We start from the raw sequence: 24,364 nt of genomic DNA on the forward strand, positions 1-24,364 counted from the left end.
CCCTCAGTATACCACCCGCCCTAAGTATACCACCCCCCATCAGTATACCACCTGCCCTCAGTATCACACCCGCCCTCAGTATACCACCCGCCCTCAGTATACCACTTGCCCTCAGTATACCACCTGCCCTCAGTATACCACCCGCCATCGGTATACCACCCCCCTCAGTATACCACCTGCCCTCGGTATACCACCTGCCCTCAGTATACCACCTGCCCTCAGTATACCACCCCCCATCAGTGTACCACCTGCCCTCAGTATCACACCCGCCCTCAGTATACCACCCGCCCTCAGTATACCACTTGCCCTCGGTATACCACCTGCCCTCGGTATACCACCCGCCATCGGTATAGCACCCCCCTCAGTATACCACCTGCCCTCAGTATACCACCTGCCCTCAGTATACCACCCGCCCTCAGTATACCACCCACCATCGGTATACCACCCACCTCAGTATACCACCTGCTCTCAGTATACCACCTGCCCTCAGTATACTATCCCCCCCCCCCCCTCAGTGTACCACTTGCCCTTGGTATACCACCTGCCCTCGGTATACCACCTGCCCTCGGTATACCACCCGCCCTCGGTATGCCACCCGCCCTCGGTATACCACCTGCCCTCGGTATACCACCCGCCCTCGGTATACCACCCGCCCTCGGTATACCACCTGCCCTCAGTATACCACCCGCCCTCAGTATACCACCCACCCTCGGTATACCACCCGCCCTCAGTATACCACCTGCTCCACCTGTTCTCACCTTCAGAGACTCGGGGAAGCTGTGGGTCAGGAGGCGTCGGAGAGCCGTCAGCTTCGTAGAACACGTCAGGACCAACATTGTAGAGAAAGATAAAAAACTGAGGAAGAATATTATAAAAATCAAGAATAATACAGGAGAGGTCATACATGTACAGGACATTATACAGGAGGTCATACATGTACAGGACATTATACAGGAGAGGTCATACATGTACAGGACATTATAGAGGAGAGGTCATACATGTACTGGACATTATACAGGAGGTCATACATGTACAGGACATTATACAGGAGGGGGTCATACATGTACAGGACATTATACAGGAGGGGTCATACATGTACTGGACATTATACAGGAGGAGTCATACATGTACAGGACATTATACAGGAGGTCATACATGTACAGGACATTATACAGGAGAGGTCATACATGTACAGGACATTATACAGGAGGTCATACATGTACAGGACATTATAGAGGAGAGGTCATACATGTACTGGACATTATACAGGAGGTCATACATGTACAGGACATTATACAGGAGGGGGTCATACATGTACAGGACATTATACAGGAGGGGTCATACATGTACAGGACATTAAACAGGAGAGGTCATACATGTACAGGACATTATACAGGAGAGGTCATACATGTACAGGACATTATACAGGAGGGGTCATACATGTACAGGACATTATACAGGAGGTCATACATGTACAGGACATTATACAGGAGGTCATACATGTACAGGACATTATACAGGAGAGGTCATACATGTACAGGACATTATACAGGAGGGGTCATACATGTACAGGAGATTATACAGGAGGTCATACATGTACAGGACATTATACAGGAGGTCATACATGTACAGGACATTATACAGGAGAGATCATACATGTACAGGACATTATACAGGAGAGGTCATACATGTACAGGACATTATACAGGAGGTCATACATGTACAGGACATTATACAGGAAAGGTCATACATGTACAGGACATTATACAGGAGAGGTCATACATGTACAGGACATTATACAGGAGGGGTCATACATGTACAGGACATTATACAGGAGATCATACATGTACAGGACATTATACAGGAGAGGTCATACATGTACAGGAGAATATCCAGGAGGTCATACATGTACAGGACATTATACAGGAGGGATCATACATGTACAGGACATTATACAGGAGGTCATACATGTACAGGACATTATACAGGAGGTCATACATGTACAGGACATTATACAGGACAGGTCATAAATGTACAGGACATTATACAGGAGAGGTCATACATGTACAGGACATTATACAGGAGGGGTCATACATGTACAGGACATTATACAGGAGGGGTCATACATGTACGGGACATTATACAGGAGGTCATACATGTACAGGACATTATACAGGAGGCGTCATACATGTGCAGGACATTATACAGGAGAGGTCATACATGTACAGGACATTATACAGGAGAGGTCATACATGTACACGATATTATACAGGAGGTCATACATGTACAGGACATTATACAGGAGGGGTCATACATGTACAGGACATTATACAGGAGGTCATACATGTACAGGACATTATAGAGGAGGGGTCATACATGTACAGGACATTATAGAGGAGGGGTCATACATGTACAGGAGATGATACAGGAGGGGTCATACATGTACTGAACATTATACAGGAGATCATACATGTACAGGACATTATACAGGAGGGGTCATACATGTACAGGACATTATACAGGAGATCATACATGTACAGGACATTATAGAGGAGGGGTCATACATGTACAGGACATTATACTGGAGGTCATACATGTACAGGACATTATACAGGAGGAGTCATACATGTACAGGACATTATACAGGAGGGGTCATACATGTACAGGACATTATACAGGAGGGGTCATACATGTACAGGACATTATACAGGAGGTCATACATGTACAGGACATTATACTGGAGGTCATACATGTACAGGACATTATACAGGAGAGGTCATACATGTACAGGACATTATACAGGAGAGGTCATACATGTACAGGACATTATACAGGAGGAGTCATACATGTACAGGAGATTATACAGGAGGGGTCATACATGTACAGGACATTATGCAGGAGAGGTCATACATGTACAGGACATTATACTGGAGGTCATACATGTACAGGACATTATACAGGAGGTCATACATGTACAGGACATAATACAGGAGGGGTCATACATGTACAGGACATTATACAGGAGGTCATACATGTACAGGACATTATACAGGAGAGGTCATACATGTACAGGATATTATACAGGAGAGGTCATACATGTACAGGACATTATACAGGAGGGGTCATACATGTACAGGACATTATACAGGAGGGTTCATACATGTACAGGACATTATACAGGAGGTCATACATGTACAGGATATTATACAGGAGGTCATACATGTACAGGATATTATACAGGAGGGGTCATACATGTACAGGACATTATACAGGAGGTCATACAAGTACAGGACATTATACAGGATGGGTCATACATGTACAGGACATTATACAGGAGAGGTCATACATGTACAGGACATTATACAGGAGGTCATACATGTACCGGACAATATACAGGATGGGTCATACATGTACAGGACATTATACAGGAGGGGTCATACATGTACAGGACATTATACAGGACGGGTCATACATGTACAGGATATTATACAGGAGGGGTCATACATGTACAGGACATTATACAGGAGGTCATACATGTACAGAACATTATACAGGAGAGGTCATACATGTACAGGATATTATACAGGAGGTCATACATATACAGGACATTATACAGGAGAGGTCATACATGTACAGGACATTATACAGGAGGGATCATACATGTACAGGACATTATACAGGAGGTCATACATGTACAGGACATTATACAGGAGGGGCCATACATGTACAGGATATTATACAGGAGGTCATACATGTACAGGACATTATACAGGAGGGGTCATACATGTACAGGACATTATACAGGAGGTCATACATGTACAGGACATTATACAGGATGGTTCATACATGTACAGGACATTATACAGGAGAGGTCATACATGTACAGGACATTATACAGGAGGTCATACATGTACAGGACATTATACAGGATGGGTCATACATGTACAGGACATTATACAGGAGGGGTCATACATGTACAGGACATTATACAGGAGGGGTCATACATGTACAGGATATTATACAGGAGGGGTCATACATGTACAGGACATTATACAGGAGGTCATACATGTACAGAACATTATACAGGAGAGGTCATACATGTACAGGATATTATACAGGAGGTCATACATATACAGGACATTATACAAGAGAGGTCATACATGTACAGGACATTATACAGGAGGGATCATACATGTACAGGACATTATACAGGAGGTCATACATGTACAGGACATTATACAGGAGGGGTCATACATGTACAGGATATTATACAGGAGGTCATACATGTACAGGACATTATACAGGAGGGGTCATACATGTACAGGACATTATACAGGAGGTCATACATGTACAGAACATTATACAGGAGGTCATACTTGTACAGGACATTATACAGGAGGGGTCTTACATGTACAGGACATTATACAGGAGGTCATACATGTACAGGACATTATACAGGAGAGGTCATACATGTACAGGACATTATACAGGAGGTCATACATGTACAGGACATTATACAGGGGGGGTCATACATGTACAGGACATTATACAGGAGGTCATACATGTACAGGACATTATACAGGAGGGGTCATACATGTACAGGACATTATACAGGAGGTCATACATGTACAGAACATTATACAGGAGAGGTCATACATGTACAGGATATTATACAGGAGGGGTCATACATGTACAGGACATTATACAGGAGAGGTCATACATGTACAGGACATTATACAGGAGGTCATACATGTACAGGACATTATACAGGAGGTCATACATATACAGGACATTATACAGGAGAGGTCATACATGTACAGGACATTATACAGGAGAGGTCATACATGTACAGGACATTATACAGGAGGTCATACATGTACAGGACATTATACAGGAGGGGTCATACATGTACAGAACATTATACAGGAGGTCATACATGTACAGGACATTATACAGGAGGGGTCATACATGTACAGGACATTATACAGGAGGGATCATACATGTACAGGACATTATACAGGAGGTCATACATGTACAGGACATTATACAGGAGGGGTCATACATGTACAGGAGATTATACAGGAGGTCATACATGTACAGGACATTATACAGGAGGGGTCATACATGTACAGGACATTATACAGGAGGTCATACATGTACAGAACATTATACAGGAGGTCATACATGTACAGGACATTATACAGGAGGGGTCTTACATGTACAGGACATTATACAGGAGGTCATACATGTACAAGACATTATTCAGGAGAGGTCATACATGTACAGGACATTATACAGGAGGTCATACATGTACAGGACATAATACAGGAGAGGTCATACATGTACAGGATATTATACAGGAGGTCATACATGTACAGGACATTATAAAGGAGGGGTCATACATGTACAGGACATTATACAGGAGGTCATACATGTACAGGACATTATACAGGATGGGTCATACATGTACAGGACATTATACAGGAGAGGTCATACATGTACAGGACATTATACAGGAGGTCATACATGTACAGGACATTATACAGGAGGTCATACATGTACAGGACATTATACAGGAGGTCATACATGTACAGGACATTATACAGGAGGGGTCATACATGTACAGGATATTATACAGGAGGGGTCATACATGTACAGGACATTATACAGGAGGTCATACATGTACAGAACATTATACAGGAGGTCATACTTGTACAGGACATTATACAGGAGGGGTCTTACATGTACAGGACATTATACAGGAGGGGTCATACATGTACAGGACATTATACAGGAGAGGTCATACATGTACAGGACATTATACAGGAGGTCATACATGTACAGGACATTATACAGGAGGGGTCATACATGTACAGGACATTATACAGGAGGTCATACATGTACAGGACATTATACAGGAGGGGTCATACATGTACAGGAGCATTATACAGGAGGTCATACATGTACAGAACATTATACAGGAGAGGTCATACATGTACAGGATATTATTACAGGAGGTCATACATTATACAGGACATTATACAGCAGAGGTCATACATGTACAGGACATTATACAGAGAGGATCATACATGTACAGGACTTATACAGGAGGTCATACATGTACAGGACATTATACAGGAGGGATCATACATGTACAGGACATTATAACAGGAGGTCATACATGTACAGGACATTATACAGGAGGGTCATACATGTACAGGATATTATACAGGAGGTCATACATGTACAGGACATTATACAGGAGGTCATACATGTACAGGACATTATACAGGAGAGGTCATACATGTACAGGACATTATACAGGAGAGGTCATACATGTACTGGACATTATACAGGAGGTCATACATGTACAGGACATTATACAGGAGGGGTCATACATGTACAGGACATTAAACAGGAGAGGTCATATATGTACAGGACATTATACAGGAGAGGTCATACATGTACAGGACATTATACAGGAGGGGTCATACATGTACAGGACATTATACAGGAGGTCATACATGTACAGGACATTATACAGGAGGGGTCATACATGTACAGGACATTATACAGGAGGGGTCATACATGTACAGGACATTATACAGGAGATCATACATGTACAGGACATTATACAGGAGGGGGTCATACATGTACAGGACATTATACAGGAGAGGTCATACATGTACAGGACATTAGACAGGAGAGGTCATACATGTACAGGACATTATACAGGAGAGGTCATACATGTACAGGACATTATACAGGAGAGGTCATACATGTACAGGACATTAGACAGGAGAGGTCATACATGTACAGGACATTATACAGGAGAGGTCATACATGTACAGGACATTATACAGGAGGGGTCATACATGTACAGGACATTATACAGGAGGGGTCATACATGTACGTGACATTATACAAGAGGTCATACATGTACAGGACATTATACAGGAGGTCATACATGTACAGGACATTATACAGAAGAGGTCATACATGTACAGGACATTATACAGGAGGTCATACATGTACAGGACATTATACAGGAGGGGTCATACATGTACAGGACATTATACAGGAGGTCATACCTGTACAGGACATTATATAGGAGAGGTCATACATGTACAGGACATTACACAGGAGGGGTCATACATGTACAGGACATTATACAGGAGAGGTCATACATTAACAGGACATTATACAGGAGGTCATACATGTACAGGATATTATACAGGAGGTCATACATGTACAGGATATTATACAGGAGAGGTCATACATGTACAGGAAATTATCCAGGAGGTCATACATGTACAGGACATTATACAGGAGGGGTCATACATGTACAGGACATTATACAGGAGGTCATACATGTACAGGACATTATACAGAAGAGGTCATACATGTACAGGACATTATACAGGAGGGGTCATACATGTACAGGACATAATACAGGAGAGGTCATACATGTACAGGACATTATACAGGAGGGGTCATACATGTACAGGACATAATACAGGAGAGGTCATACATGTACAGTATATTATACAGGAGGTCATACATGTACAGGACATTATACAGGAGGGATCATACATGTACAGGACATTACACAGGAGAGGTCATACATGTACAGGACATTATACAGGAGGGGTCATACATGTACAGGATATTATACAGGAGGTCATATATGTACAGGACATTATACAGGAGGTCATATATGTACGGGACATTATACAGGAGGTCATACATGTACGGGACATTATACAGGAGAGGTCATACATGTACAGGACATTATACAGGAGATCATACATGTACAGGACATTATACAGGAGGGGTCATACATGTACAGGACATTATACAGGAGAGGTCATACATGTACAGGACATTATACAGGAGGTCATACATGTACAGGACATTATACAGGAGAGGTCATACATGTAGAGAACATTATACAGGAGGTCATACATGTACAGGACATTATACAGGAGGTCATACATGTAGAGAACATTATACAGGAGGTCATACATGTACAGGACATTATACAGGAGGGGGCATACATGTACAGGACATTATACAGGAGGTCATACATGTACAGGATATTATACAGGAGGTCATACATGTACAGGACATTATAGAGGAGAGGTCATACATGTACGGGACATTATATAGGAGGGGTCATACATGTACAGGACATTATACAGGAGGGATCATACATGTACAGGATATTATACAGGAGGGGTCATACATGTACAGGACATTATACAGAAGATCATACATGTACAGGACATTATACAGGAGGGGGTCATACATGTACAGGACATTATACAGGAGAGGTCATACATGTACAGGACATTATACAGGAGATCATACATGTACAGGACATTATACAGGAGAGGTCATACATGTACAGGATATTATACAGGAGGGGTCATACATGTACAGGACGTTATACAGGAGGGATCATACATGTACGGGACATTATACAGGAGGACATTATAGAGGAGGGGTCATACATGTACAGGACATTATACAGGAGGTCATACATGTACAGGACATTATACAGGAGATCATACATGTACAGGACATTATACAGGAGAGGTCATACATGTACAGGACATTATACAGGAGGTCATACATGTACAGGACATTATACAGGAGGGGTCATACATGTACAGGACATTAAACAGGAGGGGTCATACATGTACAGGACATTATACAGGAGATCATACATGTACAGGACATTATACAGGAGGGGTCATACATGTACGGGACATTATACAGGAGGTCATACATGTACAGGACATTATACAGGAGGGGTCATACATGTACAGGAGATTATACAGGAGGTCATACATGTACAGGACATTATACAGGAGGTCATACATGTACAGGACATTATACAGGAGGTCATACATGTACAGGACATTATACAGGAGAGATCATACATGTACAGGACATTATACAGGAGAGGTCATACATGTACAGGACATTATACAGGAGGGGTCATACATATACAGGACATTATACAGGAGAGGTCATACATGTACAGGACATTATACAGGAGGGATCATACATGTACAGGACATTATACAGGAGAGGTCATACATGTACAGGACATTATACAGGAAAGGTCATACATGTACAGGACATTATACAGGAGAGGTCATACATGTACAGGACATTATACAGGAGGGGTCATACATGTACAGGACATTATACAGGAGATCATACATGTACAGGACATTATACAGGAGAGGTCATACATGTACAGGAGAATATCCAGGAGGTCATACATGTACAGGACATTATACAGGAGGGATCATACATGTACAGGACATTATACAGGAGAGGTCATACATGTACAGGACATTATACAGGAGGGGTCATACATGTACAGGACATTATACAGGAGGGGTCATACATGTACGGGACATTATACAGGACAGGTCATACATGTACAGGACATTATACAGGAGAGGTCATACATGTACAGGACATTATACAGGAGAGGTCATACATGTACACGATATTATACAGGAGGTCATATATGTACAGGACATTATACAGGAGGGGTCATACATGTACAGGACATTATACAGGAGGTCATACATGTACAGGACATTATACAGGAGAGGTCATACATGTAGAGAACATTATACAGGAGGTCATACATGTACAGGACATTATACAGGAGGTCATACATGTAGAGAACATTATACAGGAGGTCATACATGTACAGGACATTATACAGGAGGGGGCATACATGTACAGGACATTATACAGGAGGTCATACATGTACAGGATATTATACAGGAGGTCATACATGTACAGGACATTATAGAGGAGGGGTCATACATGTACGGGACATTATACAGGAGGTCATACATGTACAGGACATTATACAGGAGGTCATACATGTACAGGACATTATACAGGAGGGATCATACATGTACAGGACATTATACAGGAGAGGTCATACATGTACAGGACATTATAGAGGAGAGGTCATACATGTACAGGACATTATACAGGAGGTCATACATGTACAGGATATTATACAGGAGGGGTCATACATGTACCGGACATTATACAGAAGATCATACATGTACAGGACATTATACAGGAGGGGGTCATACATGTACAGGACATTATACAGGAGAGGTCATACATGTACAGGACATTATACAGGAGATCATACATGTACAGGACATTATACAGGAGAGGTCATACATGTACAGGATATTATACAGGAGGGGTCATACATGTACAGGACGTTATACAGGAGGGATCATACATGTACGGGACATTATACAGGAGGTCATACATGTACAGGACATTATACAGGAGGGGTCATACATGTACAGGACATTATAGAGGAGGACATTATAGAGGAGGGGTCATACATGTACAGGACATTATACAGGAGGTCATACATGTACAGGACATTATACAGGAGATCATACATGTACAGGACATTATACAGGAGAGGTCATACATGTACAGGACATTATACAGGAGGTCATACATGTACAGGACATTATACAGGAGGGGTCATACATGTACAGGACATTAAACAGGAGGGGTCATACATGTACAGGACATTATACAGGAGATCATACATGTACAGGACATTATACAGGAGGGGTCATACATGTACGGGACATTATACAGGAGGTCATACATGTACAGGACATTATACAGGAGGGGTCATACATGTACAGGAGATTATACAGGAGGTCATACATGTACAGGACATTATACAGGAGGTCATACATGTACAGGACATTATACAGGAGAGATCATACATGTACAGGACATTATACAGGAGAGGTCATACATGTACAGGACATTATACAGGAGGTCATACATGTACAGGACATTATACAGGAAAGGTCATACATGTACAGGACATTATACAGGAGAGGTCATACATGTACAGGACATTATACAGGAGGTCATACATGTACAGGATATTATACAGGAGGGGTCATACATGTACAGGACATTATACAGAAGATCATACATGTACAGGACATTATACAGGAGGGGGTCATACATGTACAGGACATTATACAGGAGAGGTCATACATGTACAGGACATTATACAGGAGATCATACATGTACAGGACATTATACAGGAGAGGTCATACATGTACAGGATATTATACAGGAGGGGTCATACATGTACAGGACGTTATACAGGAGGGATCATACATGTACGGGACATTATACAGGAGGACATTATAGAGGAGGGGTCATACATGTACAGGACATTATACAGGAGGTCATACATGTACAGGACATTATACAGGAGATCATACATGTACAGGACATTATACAGGAGAGGTCATACATGTACAGGACATTATACAGGAGGTCATACATGTACAGGACATTATACAGGAGGGGTCATACATGTACAGGACATTAAACAGGAGGGGTCATACATGTACAGGACATTATACAGGAGATCATACATGTACAGGACATTATACAGGAGGGGTCATACATGTACGGGACATTATACAGGAGGTCATACATGTACAGGACATTATACAGGAGGGGTCATTACATGTACAGGAGATTATACAGGAGGTCATACATGTACAAGGACATTATACAGGAGGTCATACATGTACTGGACATTATACAGGAGGTCATACATGTACAGGACATTATACAGGAGAGATCATACATGTACAGGACATTATACAGGAGAGGTCATACATGTACAGGACATTATACAGGAGGGGTCATACATTATACAGGTACATTATACAGGAGAGGTCATACATGTACAGGACATTATACAGGAGAGGGATCATACATGTACAGGACATTATACAGGAGAGGTCATACATGTACAGGACATTATACAGGAGGGGTCATACATGTACAGGACATTATACAGGAGAGGTCATACATGTACAGGACATTATACAGGAGGGGTCATACATGTACAGGACATTATACAGGAGATCATACATGTACAGGACATTATACAGGAGAGGTCATACATGTACAGGAGAATATCCAGGAGGTCATACATGTACAGGACATTATACAGGAGGGATCATACATGTACAGGACATTATACAGGAGAGGTCATACATGTACAGGACATTATACAGGAGGGGTCATACATGTACAGGACATTATACAGGAGGGGTCATACATGTACGGGACATTATACAGGACAGGTCATACATGTACAGGACATTATACAGGAGAGGTCATACATGTACAGGACATTATACAGGAGAGGTCATACATGTACACGATATTATACAGGAGGTCATATATGTACAGGACATTATACAGGAGGGGTCATACATGTACAGGACATTATACAGGAGGTCATACATGTACAGGACATTAGACAGGAGAGGTCATACATGTACAGGACATTATACAGGAGGTCATACATGTAGAGAACATTATACAGGAGGTCATACATGTACAGGACATTATACAGGAGGGGGCATACATGTACAGGACATTATACAGGAGGTCATACATGTACAGGATATTATACAGGAGGTCATACATGTACAGGACATTATAGAGGAGGGGTCATACATGTACGGGACATTATACAGGAGGTCATACATGTACAGGACATTATACAGGAGGTCATACATGTACAGGACATTATACAGGAGGGATCATACATGTACAGGACATTATACAGGAGAGGTCATACATGTACAGGACATTATAGAGGAGAGGTCATACATGTACAGGACATTATACAGGAGGTCATACATGTACAGGATATTATACAGGAGGGGTCATACATGTATCCGGAACATTATACAGAAGATCATACATGTACAGGGACATTATACAGGAGGGGGTCATACATGTACAGGACATTATACAGGAGAGGTCATACATGTACAGGACATTATACAGGAGATCATACATGTAGCAAGGACATTATAACAGGAGAGGGTCATACATGTACAGGATATTATACAGGAGGGGTCATACATGTACAGGACGTTATACAGGAGGGATCATACATGTACGGGACATTATACAGGAGGTCATACATGTACAGGACATTATACAGGAGGGGTCATACATGTACAGGACATTATAGAGGAGGACATTGATAGAGGAGGGGTGCATACATGTAACAGACATTATACAGGAGGTCATACATGTACAGGACATTATACAGGAGATCATACATGTACAGGACATTATACAGGAGAGGTCCATACATGTACAGGACATTATATACAGGAGGTCATAACATGTACAGGACATTTATACAGGAGGGGTCATACATGTACAGGACATTAAACAGGAGGGGTCATACATGTACAGGACATTATACAGGAGATCATACATGTACAGGACATTATACAGGAGGGTCATACATGTTACGGGACATTATACAGGAGGTCATACATGTACAGGACATTATACAGGAGGGGTCCATACATGTACAGGAGATTATACAGGAGGTCATACATGTACAGGACATTATACAGGAGGTCATACATGTACAGGACATTATACAGGAGAGATCATACATGTACAGGACATTATACAGGAGAGGTCATACATGTACAGGACATTATACAGGAGGTCATACATGTACAGGACATTATACAGGAAAGGTCATACATGTACAGGACATTATACAGGAGAGGTCATACATGTACAGGACATTATACAGGAGGGGTCATACATGTACAGGACATTATACAGGAGGGATCATACATGTACAAAACATTATACAGGAGGTCATACATGTACAGGACATTATACAGGAGGTCATACATGTACAGGACATTATACAGGACAGGTCATACATGTACAGGACATTATACAGGAGAGGTCATACATGTACAGGACATTATACAGGAGGGGTCATACATGTACGGGACATTATACAGGAGGTCATACATGTACAGGACATTATACAGGAGGCGTCATACATGTGCAGGACATTATACAGGAGAGGTCATACATGTACAGGACATTATACAGGAGAGGTCATACATGTACACGATATTATACAGGAGGTCATACATGTACAGGACATTATACAGGAGGGGCCATACATGTACAGGACATTATACAGGAGGGGTCATACATGTACAGGACATTATACAGGAGGTCATACATGTACAGGACATTATAGAGGAGGGGTCATACATGTACAGGAGATGATACAGGAGGGGTCATACATGTACTGAACATTATACAGGAGATCATACATGTACAGGACATTATACAGGAGGGGTCATACATGTACAGGACATTATACAGGAGATCATACATGTACAGGACATTATAGAGGAGGGGTCATACATGTACAGGACATTATACAGGAGGTCATACATGTACAGGACATTATACAGGAGGAGTCATACATGTACAGGACATTATACAGGAGGTCATACATGTACAGGACATTATACAGGAGAGGTCATACATGTACAGGACATTATACAGGAGGGGTCATACATGTACAGGACATTATACAGGAGGTCATACATGTACAGGACATTATACTGGAGGTCATACATGTACAGGACATTATACAGGAGAGGTCATACATGTACAGGACATTATACAGGAGAGGTCATACATGTACAGGACATTATACAGGAGGAGTCATACATGTACAGGACATTATACAGGAGGGGTCATACATGTACAGGACATTATGCAGGAGGTCATACATGTACAGGACATTATACAGGAGGGGGTCATACATGTACAGGACATTATACAGGAGGAGTCATACATGTACAGGACATTATACAGGAGGGGTCATACATGTACAGGACATTATACTGGAGGTCATACATGTACAGGACATTATACAGGAGAGGTCATACATGTACAGGACATTATACAGGAGAGGTCATACATGTACATGACATTATACAGGAGGAGTCATACATGTACAGGACATTATACAGGAGGGGTCATACATGTACAGGACATAATACAGGAGGGGTCATACATGTACAGGACATTATACAGGAGGTCATACATGTACAGGACATTATACAGGAGAGGTCATACATGTACAGGATATTATACAGGAGAGGTCATACATGTACAGGACATTATACAGGAGGGATCATACATGTACAGGACATTATACAGGAGGGGTCATACATGTACAGGACATAATACAGGAGGAGTCATACATGTACAGGACATTATACAGGATGGGTCATACATGTACAGGACATTATACAGGAGGGGTCATACATATACAGGACATTATACAGGAGAGGTCATACATGTACAGGACATTATACAGGAGGGATCATACATGTACAGGACATTATACAGGAGGTCATACATGTACAGGACATTATACAGGAGAGGTCATACATGTACGGGATATTATACAGGAGGTCATACATGTACAGGACATTATACAGGAGGGGTCATACATGTACAGGACATTATACAGGAGGTCATACATGTACAGAACATTATACAGGAGAGGTCATACATTGTACAGGACATTATACAGGAAGGGTCATACATGTACAGGACATTATACAGGAGGGTCATACATGTACAGGACATTATACAGGAGAGGTCATACATGTACAGGACATTATACAGGAGGGGGTCATACATGTACAGGACATTATACAGGAGGTCATACATGTACAGGACATTATACAGGAGGTCATACATGTACAGGACATTATACAGGAGGGGTCATACATGTACAGGACATTATACAGGAGGTCATACATGTACAGGACATTATACAGGAGGGGTCATACATGTACAGGACATTATACAGGAGGTCATACATGTACAGGACATTATACAGGAGGGGTCATACATGTACAGGACATTATACAGGAGGTCATACATGTACAGAACATTATACAGGAGAGGTCATACATGTACAGGATATTATACAGGAGGTCATACATATACAGGACATTATACAGGAGAGGTCATACATGTACAGGACATTATACAGGAGGGATCATACATGTACAGGACATTATACAGGAGGTCATACATGTACAGGACATTATACAGGAGGGGTCATACATGTACAGGATATTATACAGGAGGTCATACATGTACAGGACATTATACAGGAGGGGTCATACATGTACAGGACATTATACAGGAGGTCATACATGTACAGGACATTATACAGGAGGTCATACATGTACAGGACATTATACAGGAGGGGTCTTACATGTACAGGACATTATACAGGAGGTCATACATGTACAGGACATTATTCAGGAGAGGTCATACATGTACAGGACATTATACAGGAGGGGTCATACATGTACAGGATATTATACAGGAGGTCATACATGTACAGGACATTATACAGGAGGGGTCATACATGTACAGGACATTATACAGGAGGTCATACATGTACAGGACATTATACAGGATGGGTCATACATGTACAGGACATTATACAGGAGAGGTCATACATGTACAGGACATTATACAGGATGGGTCATACATGTACAGGACATTATACAGGAGGTCATACATGTACAGGACATTATACAGGAGGTCATACATGTACAGGACATTATACAGGAGGGGTCATACATGTACAGGATATTATACAGGAGGGGTCATACATGTACAGGACATTATACAGGAGGTCATACATGTACAGAACATTATACAGGAGGTCATACTTGTACAGGACATTATACAGGAGGGGTCTTACATGTACAGGACATTATACAGGAGGTCATACATGTACAGGACATTATACAGGAGGGGTCATACATGTACAGGACATTATACAGGAGGTCATACATGTACAGGACATTATACAGGAGGGGTCATACATGTACAGGAGAATATCCAGGAGGTCATACATGTACAGGATATTATACAGGAGGTCATACTTGTACAGGACATTATACAGGAGGTCATACATGTACAGGACATTATACAGGAGGTCATACATGTACAGGACATTATACAGGAGGGGTCATACATGTACAGGACATTATACAGGAGGTCATACATGTACAGGACATTATACAGGAGGTCATACATGTACAGAACATTATACAGGAGAGGTCATACATGTACAGGAAATTATACAGGAGGTCATACATGTACAGGACATTATACAGGAGAGGTCATACATGTACAGGACATTATACAGGATGGGTCATACATGTACAGGACATTATACAGGAGGTCATACATATACAGGACATTATACAGGAGAGGTCATACATGTACAGGACATTATACAGGATGGGTCATACATGTACAGGACATTATACAGGAGGTCATACATGTACAGGACATTATACAGGAGGGGTCATACATGTACAGGACATTATACAGGAGAGGTCATACATATACAGGACATTATAGAGGAGAGGTCATACATGTACAGGATATTATACAGTAGGTCATACATGTACAGGACATTATACAGGAGGGGTCATACATGTACAGGACATTATACAGGAGGTCATACATGTACAGAACATTATACAGGAGGTCATACATGTACAGGACATTATACAGGAGGGGTCTTACATGTACAGGACATTATACAGGAGGTCATACATGTACAGGATATTATACAGGAGGTCATACATGTACAGGACATTATACAGGAGAGGTCATACATGTACAGGACATTATACAGGAGAGGTCATACATGTACAGGACATTATACAGGAGGTCATACATGTACAGGACATTATACAGGAGGTCATACATGTACAGGACATTATACAGGAGAGGTCATACATGTACAGGACATTATACAGGAGGGGTCATACATGTACAGGACATTATACAGGAGGTCATACATGTACAGGACATTATACAGGAGAGGTCATACATGTACAGGATATTATACAGGAGAGGTCATACATGTACAGGACATTATACAGGAGGGGTCATACATGTGCAGGACATTATACAGGAGAGGTCATACATGTGCAGGACATTATACAGGAGAGGTCATACATGTACAGGACATTATACAGGAGGTCATACATGTACAGGACATTATACAGGATGGGTCATACATGTACAGGACATTATACAGGAGGTCATACATATACAGGACATTATACAGGAGAGGTCATACATGTACAGGGCATTATACAGGAGGTCATACCTGTACAGGACATTATACAGGAGAGGTCATACATGTACAGGAAATTATACAGGAGGTCATACATGTACAGGACATTATACAGGAGGTCATACATGTACAGGACATTATACAGGAGGGGTCATACATGTACAGGATATTATACAGGAGGTCATACATATACAGGACATTATACAGGAGGTCATACATGTACAGGACATTATACAGGAGGTCATACATGTACAGGACATAATACAGGAGAGGTCATACATGTACAGGACATAATACAGGAGAGGTCATACATGTACAGGACATTATACAGGAGGTCATACATGTACAGGACATTATACAGGAGGGGTCATACATGTACAGGACATTATACTGGAGATCATACATGTACAGGACATTATACAGGAGGTCATACATGTACAGGACATTATACAGAAGAGGTCATACATGTACAGGACATTATACAGGAGGTCATACATGTACAGGACATTATACAGGAGGGGTCATACATGTACAGGACATAATACAGGAGAGGTCATACATGTATAGGACATTATACAGGAGATCATACATGTACAGGACATTATACAGGAGGTCATACATGTACAGGACATTATACAGGAGGAGTCATACATGTACAGGACATTATAGACCTATAGGGACGGTTATACAGGATACAGTATATAATAGTGGTAATATCACCTGCCTGGTCTCGTCCGGTGTGATGTAGCAGTGTGGAGTGTGCGGGATTATGCTGCGCTGTATAAATTGGAGAGAATTATTTATTTACTGATTATTTCACTTTAATATTTAATCCTGGAACAGAACACGTAATCTGCTCATGAATCTACTGGGTGAGAGGGCATCATCGTGTTATCGGAGCGCCCCCTGTATGGCGGCATGTTATCGGAGCGCCCCCTGTGTGGTGACATGTTATCGGAGCGCCCCCTGTATGGTGGCATGTTATCGGAGCGCCCCCTGTATGGTGGCATGTTATCGGAGCGCCCCCTGTGTGGTGACATGTTATCAGAGCGCCCCCTGTGTGGTGACATGTTATCGGAGCGCCCCCTGTGGTGGCATGTTATCGGAGCGCCCCCTGTGGTGGCATGTTATCGGAGCGCCCCCTGTGTGGTGACATGTTATCAGAGCGCCCCCTGTGTGGTGGCATGTTATCGGAGCGCCCCCTGTGTGGTGACATGTTATCGGAGCGCCCCCTGTGTGGTGACATGTTATCGGAGCGCCCCCTGTGTGGTGGCATGTTATCGGAGCGCCCCCTGTGTGGTGACATGTTATCGGAGCGCCCCCTGTGTGGTGACATGTTATCGGAGCGCCCCCTGTGTGGTGGCATGTTATCGGAGCGCCCCCTGTGTGGTGACATGTTATCAGAGCGCCCCCTGTGTGGTGGCATGTTATCGGAGCGCCCCCTGTGTGGTGGCATGTTATCGGAGCGCCCCCTGTGGTGGCATGTTATCGGAGCGCCCCCTGTGTGGTGGCATGTTATCGGAGCGCCCCCTGTGGTGGCATGTTATCGGAGCGCCCCCTGTGTGGTGGCATGTTATCGGAGCGCCCCCTGTGTGGTGACATGTTATCGGAGCGCCCCCTGTGGTGGCATGTTATCGGAGCGCCCCCTGTGTGGTGGCATGTTTTTGGAGCACCCCCTGTGCTGGCATGTTATCGGAGCGCCCCCTGTGTGGTGGCATGTTATCAGAGCGCATGCTGTGGTGGCATGTTATCGGAGCGCCCCCTGTGGTGGCATGTTATCGGAGCGCCCCCTGTGTGGTGACATGTTATCGGAGCGCCCCCTGTGTGGTGACATGTTATCGGAGCGCCCCCTGTGTGGTGACATGTTATCGGAGCGCCCCCTGTATGGTGGCATGTTATCGGAGCGCCCCCTGTGTGGTGACATGTTATCGGAGCGCCCCCTGTGTGGTGGCATGTTATCGGAGCGCCCCCTGTGTGGTGGCATGTTATCGGAGCGCCCCCTGTGGTGACATGTTATCAGAGCGCCCCCTGTGTGGTGGCATGTTATCGGAGCGCCCCCTGTGTGGTGGCATGTTATCGGAGCGCCCCCTGTGTGGTGACATGTTATCGGAGCGCCCCCTGTGTGGTGGCATGTTATCGGAGCGCCTCCTGTATGGTGGCATGTTATCGGAGCGCCTCCTGTGATGGCATGTTATCAGAGCGCCCCCTGTGGTGGCATGTTATCGGAGCGCCCCCTGTGGTGGCATGTTATCGGAGCGCCCCCTGTATGGTGGTATGTTATCGGAGCGCCCCCTGTGTGGTGGCATGTTATCGGAGCGCCCCCTGTGTGGTGGCATGTTATCGGAGCGCCCCCTGTGGTGACATGTTATCGGAGCGCCCACTGTGTGGTGGCATGTTATCGGAGCGCCCCCTGTGGTGGCATGTTATCGGAGCGCCCCCTGTGTGGTGGCATGTTATCGGAGCGCCCCCTGTGTGGTGGCATGTTATCGGAGCGCCTCCTGTGGGGGCATGTTATCAGAGCGCCTCCTGTGGTGGCATGTTATCGGAGCGCCCCCTGTGTGGTGGCATGTTATCGGAGCGCCCCCTGTATGGTGGCATGTTATCGGAGCGCCTCCTGTGATGGCATGTTATCAGAGCGCCCCCTGTGTGGTGGTATGTTATCGGAGCGCCCCCTGTGTGGTGACATGTTATCGGAGCGCCCCCTGTGTGGTGACATGTTATCGGAGCGCCCCCTGTGGTGGCATGTTATCGGAGCGCCCCCTGTGTGGTGACATGTTATCAGAGCGCCCCCTGTGTGGTGGCATGTTATCAGAGCGCCCACTGTGTGGTGGCATGTTATCGGAGCGCCCCCTGTGTGGTGACATGTTATCGGAGCGCCCCCTGTGTGGTGACATGTTATCGGAGCGCCCCCTGTATGGTGGCATGTTATCGGAGCGCCCCCTGTGTGGTGACATGTTATCGGAGCGCCCCCTGTGTGGTGGCATGTTATCGGAGCGCCCCCTGTGGTGGCATGTTATCGGAGCGCCCCCTGTGGTGGCATGTTATCGGAGCGCCCCCTGTATGGTGGCATGTTATCGGAGCGCCCCCTGTGATGGCATGTTATCAGAGCGCCTCCTGTGGGGGCATGTTATCAGAGCGCCTCCTGTGGTGGCATGTTATCGGAGCGCCCCCTGTGTGGTGGCATGTTATCGGAGCGCCCCCTGTATGGTGGCATGTTATCGGAGCGCCTCCTGTGATGGCATGTTATCAGAGCGCCCCCTGTGGTGGCATGTTATCCGAGCGCCCCCTGTATGGTGGTATGTTATCGGAGCGCCCCCTGTGTGGTGACATGTTATCGGAGCGCCCCCTGTGTGGTGACATGTTATCGGAGCGCCCCCTGTGGTGGCATGTTATCGGAGCGCCCCCTGTGTGGTGACATGTTATCAGAGCGCCCCCTGTGTGGTGGCATGTTATCAGAGCGCCCACTGTGTGGTGGCATGTTATCGGAGCGCCCCCTGTGTGGTGACATGTTATCGGAGCGCCCCCTGTGTGGTGACATGTTATCGGAGCGCCCCCTGTATGGTGGCATGTTATCGGAGCGCCCCCTGTGTGGTGACATGTTATCGGAGCGCCCCCTGTGTGGTGGCATGTTATCGGAGCGCCCCCTGTGGTGGCATGTTATCGGAGCGCCCCCTGTGGTGGCATGTTATCGGAGCGCCCCCTGTATGGTGGCATGTTATCGGAGCGCCCCCTGTGATGGCATGTTATCAGAGCGCCCCCTGTGTGGTGGCATGTTATCGGAGCGCCCCCTGTGTGGTGACATGTTATCGGAGCGCCCCCTGTGGTGGCATGTTATCGGAGCGCCCCCTGTGTGGTGGCATGTTATCGGAGCGCCCCCTGTGTGGTGACATGTTATCGGAGCGCCCCCTGTGGTGGCATGTTTTTGGAGCGCCCCCTGTGTGGTGGCATGTTATCAGAGCGCCCACTGTGTGGTGGCATGTTATCGGAGCGCCTCCTGTGGTGGCATGTTATCAGAGCGCCTCCTGTGGTGGCATGTTATCGGAGCGCCCCCTGTGTGGTGGCATGTTATCGGAGCGCCCCCTGTATGGTGGCATGTTATCGGAGCGCCTCCTGTGATGGCATGTTATCAGAGCGCCCCCTGTGGTGGCATGTTATCGGAGCGCCCCCTGTGGTGGCATGTTATCGGAGCGCCCCCTGTATGGTGGTATGTTATCGGAGCGCCCCCTGTGTGGTGACATGTTATCGGAGCGCCCCCTGTGTGGTGACATGTTATCGGAGCGCCCCCTGTGGTGGCATGTTATCGGAGCGCCCCCTGTGTGGTGACATGTTATCAGAGCGCCCCCTGTGTGGTGGCATGTTATCAGAGCGCCCACTGTGTGGTGGCATGTTATCGGAGCGCCCCCTGTGTGGTGGCATGTTATCAGAGCGCCCCCTGTGTGGTGGCATGTTATCAGAGCGCCCACTGTGTGGTGGCATGTTATCGGAGCGCCCCCTGTGTGGTGGCATGTTATCGGAGCGCCCCCTGTATGGTGGCATGTTATCGGAGCGCCCCCTGTGATGGCATGTTATCAGAGCGCCCCCTGTGTGGTGGCATGTTATTGGCGCGCCCCCTGTGGTGGCATGTTATCGGAGCGCCCCCTGTGTGGTGGCATGTTATCAGAGCGCCCCCTGTGATGGCATGTTATCGGAGCGCCCCCTGTGTGGTGACATGTTATCGGAGCGCCCCCTGTGGTGGCATGTTATCGGAGCGCCCCCTGTGTGGTGGCATGTTATCGGAGCGCCCCCTGTGTGGTGACATGTTATCGGAGCGCCCCCTGTGGTGGCATGTTTTTGGAGCACCCCCTGTGCTGGCATGTTATCGGAGCGCCCCCTGTGGTGGCATGTTATCAGAGCGCCCCCTGTATGGTGGCATGTTATCGGAGCGCCCCCTGTGGTGGCATGTTATCGGAGCGCCCCCTGTGGAGGCATGTTATCAGAGCGCCCACTGTGTGGTGGCATGTTATCGGAGCGCCCCCTGTGGAGGCATGTTATCGGAGCGCCCCCTGTGGTGGCATGTTATCGGAGCGCCCCCTGTGGAGGCATGTTATCGGAGCGCCCCCTGTGATGGCATGTTATCGGAGCGCCCCCTGTGGTGGCATGTTATCGGAGCGCCCCCTGTGGTGGCATGTTATCGGAGCGCCCCCTGTGTGGTGGCATGTTATCGGAGCGCCCCCTGTGGTGGCATGGCCTGCTAGAAAACTATAGAAAACATAAAACCACCCGATATAATACAAAAAGACAGATGACCTTATTTCCCCCTATGGACCTGAGCGGTGACCATGAGAGGGAGGCGTCCTCCTGAGCGGTGACCATGACAGGGAGGCGTCCTCCTGAGCGGTGACCATGACAGGGAGGCGTCCTCCAGAGCGGTGACTATGACAGGGAGGCGTCCTCCGGAGTATTGACTATGACAGGGAGGCGTCCTCCTGAGCGGTGACCATGACAGGGAGGCGTCCTCCTGAGCGGTGACCATGACAGGGAGGCGTCCTCCTGAGCGGTGACCATGAGAGGGAGGCGTCCTCCTGAGCGGTGACCATGACAGGGAGGCGTCCTCCTGAGCGGTGACCATGACAGGAAGGCGTCCTCCTGAGTGGTGACTATGACAGGGAGGCGATCTCCTGAGCGGTGACTATGACAGGGAGGCGTCCTCCTGAGCGGTGACTATGACAGGGAGGCGATCTCCTGAGCGGTGACTATGACAGGGAGGCGTCCTCCTGAGTATTGACGTCCTCCTGTGAGGGTTTCACAGAATGTTTTATTTGCCCAAAATTGGGCAAAAAGTACACAAAGTGCTAATGAAAACAGAAGAAGCACATTATCCCATCCACAGCGGATAGATGAGGGGGCCGCGTCCCCCTTAATCCTCACCTGGTAGCGTTAGGTCTGTTGTTTTCCTCACTGTCTCAGTGTTGGTGAGTGCGGACTCTCGGGTGTCACATGATCTCTTGCTCTTGTGCCAGGTGGACGTTGCTGCCAATACTCTGGTTGTGTTGTAACATTTTGGCTCCTGTACTACAACCTGTGCCCTAACACAGTATTTATATAACTTTATGTACACCACTCTATGGGGTCTCCTCTCCTCTATGTACACCACGCTATGGGGTCTCCTCTATGTACATCACTCTATGGGGTCTCCTCTCCTCTATGTACACCACGCTATGGGGTCTCCTCTCCTCTATGTACACCACTCTATGGGGTCTCTTCTCCTCTATGTACACCACT

The 24,364-nt window shown here is 45.5% G+C and overlaps 1 long non-coding RNA gene across 1 annotated transcript; it reads right to left on the reverse strand.

Annotated features, from left to right (window-relative positions):
* Window positions 1–760: 760 nt before the first annotated feature.
* LOC138798945 (uncharacterized) lies at window positions 761–24,080 on the reverse strand. Its single transcript, XR_011364204.1, has 3 exons — window positions 24,011–24,080; window positions 18,828–18,880; window positions 761–855 (listed from the first exon to the last, which is right to left on the reverse strand). It is a non-coding gene; the product is annotated as an uncharacterized lncRNA (long non-coding RNA).
* Window positions 24,081–24,364: the final 284 nt, after the last annotated feature.

The sequence above is a fragment of the Dendropsophus ebraccatus genome, chromosome 8, assembly GCF_027789765.1.
Source record: "Dendropsophus ebraccatus isolate aDenEbr1 chromosome 8, aDenEbr1.pat, whole genome shotgun sequence".
In the NCBI taxonomy this organism is placed as follows: domain Eukaryota; kingdom Metazoa; phylum Chordata; class Amphibia; order Anura; family Hylidae; genus Dendropsophus; species Dendropsophus ebraccatus.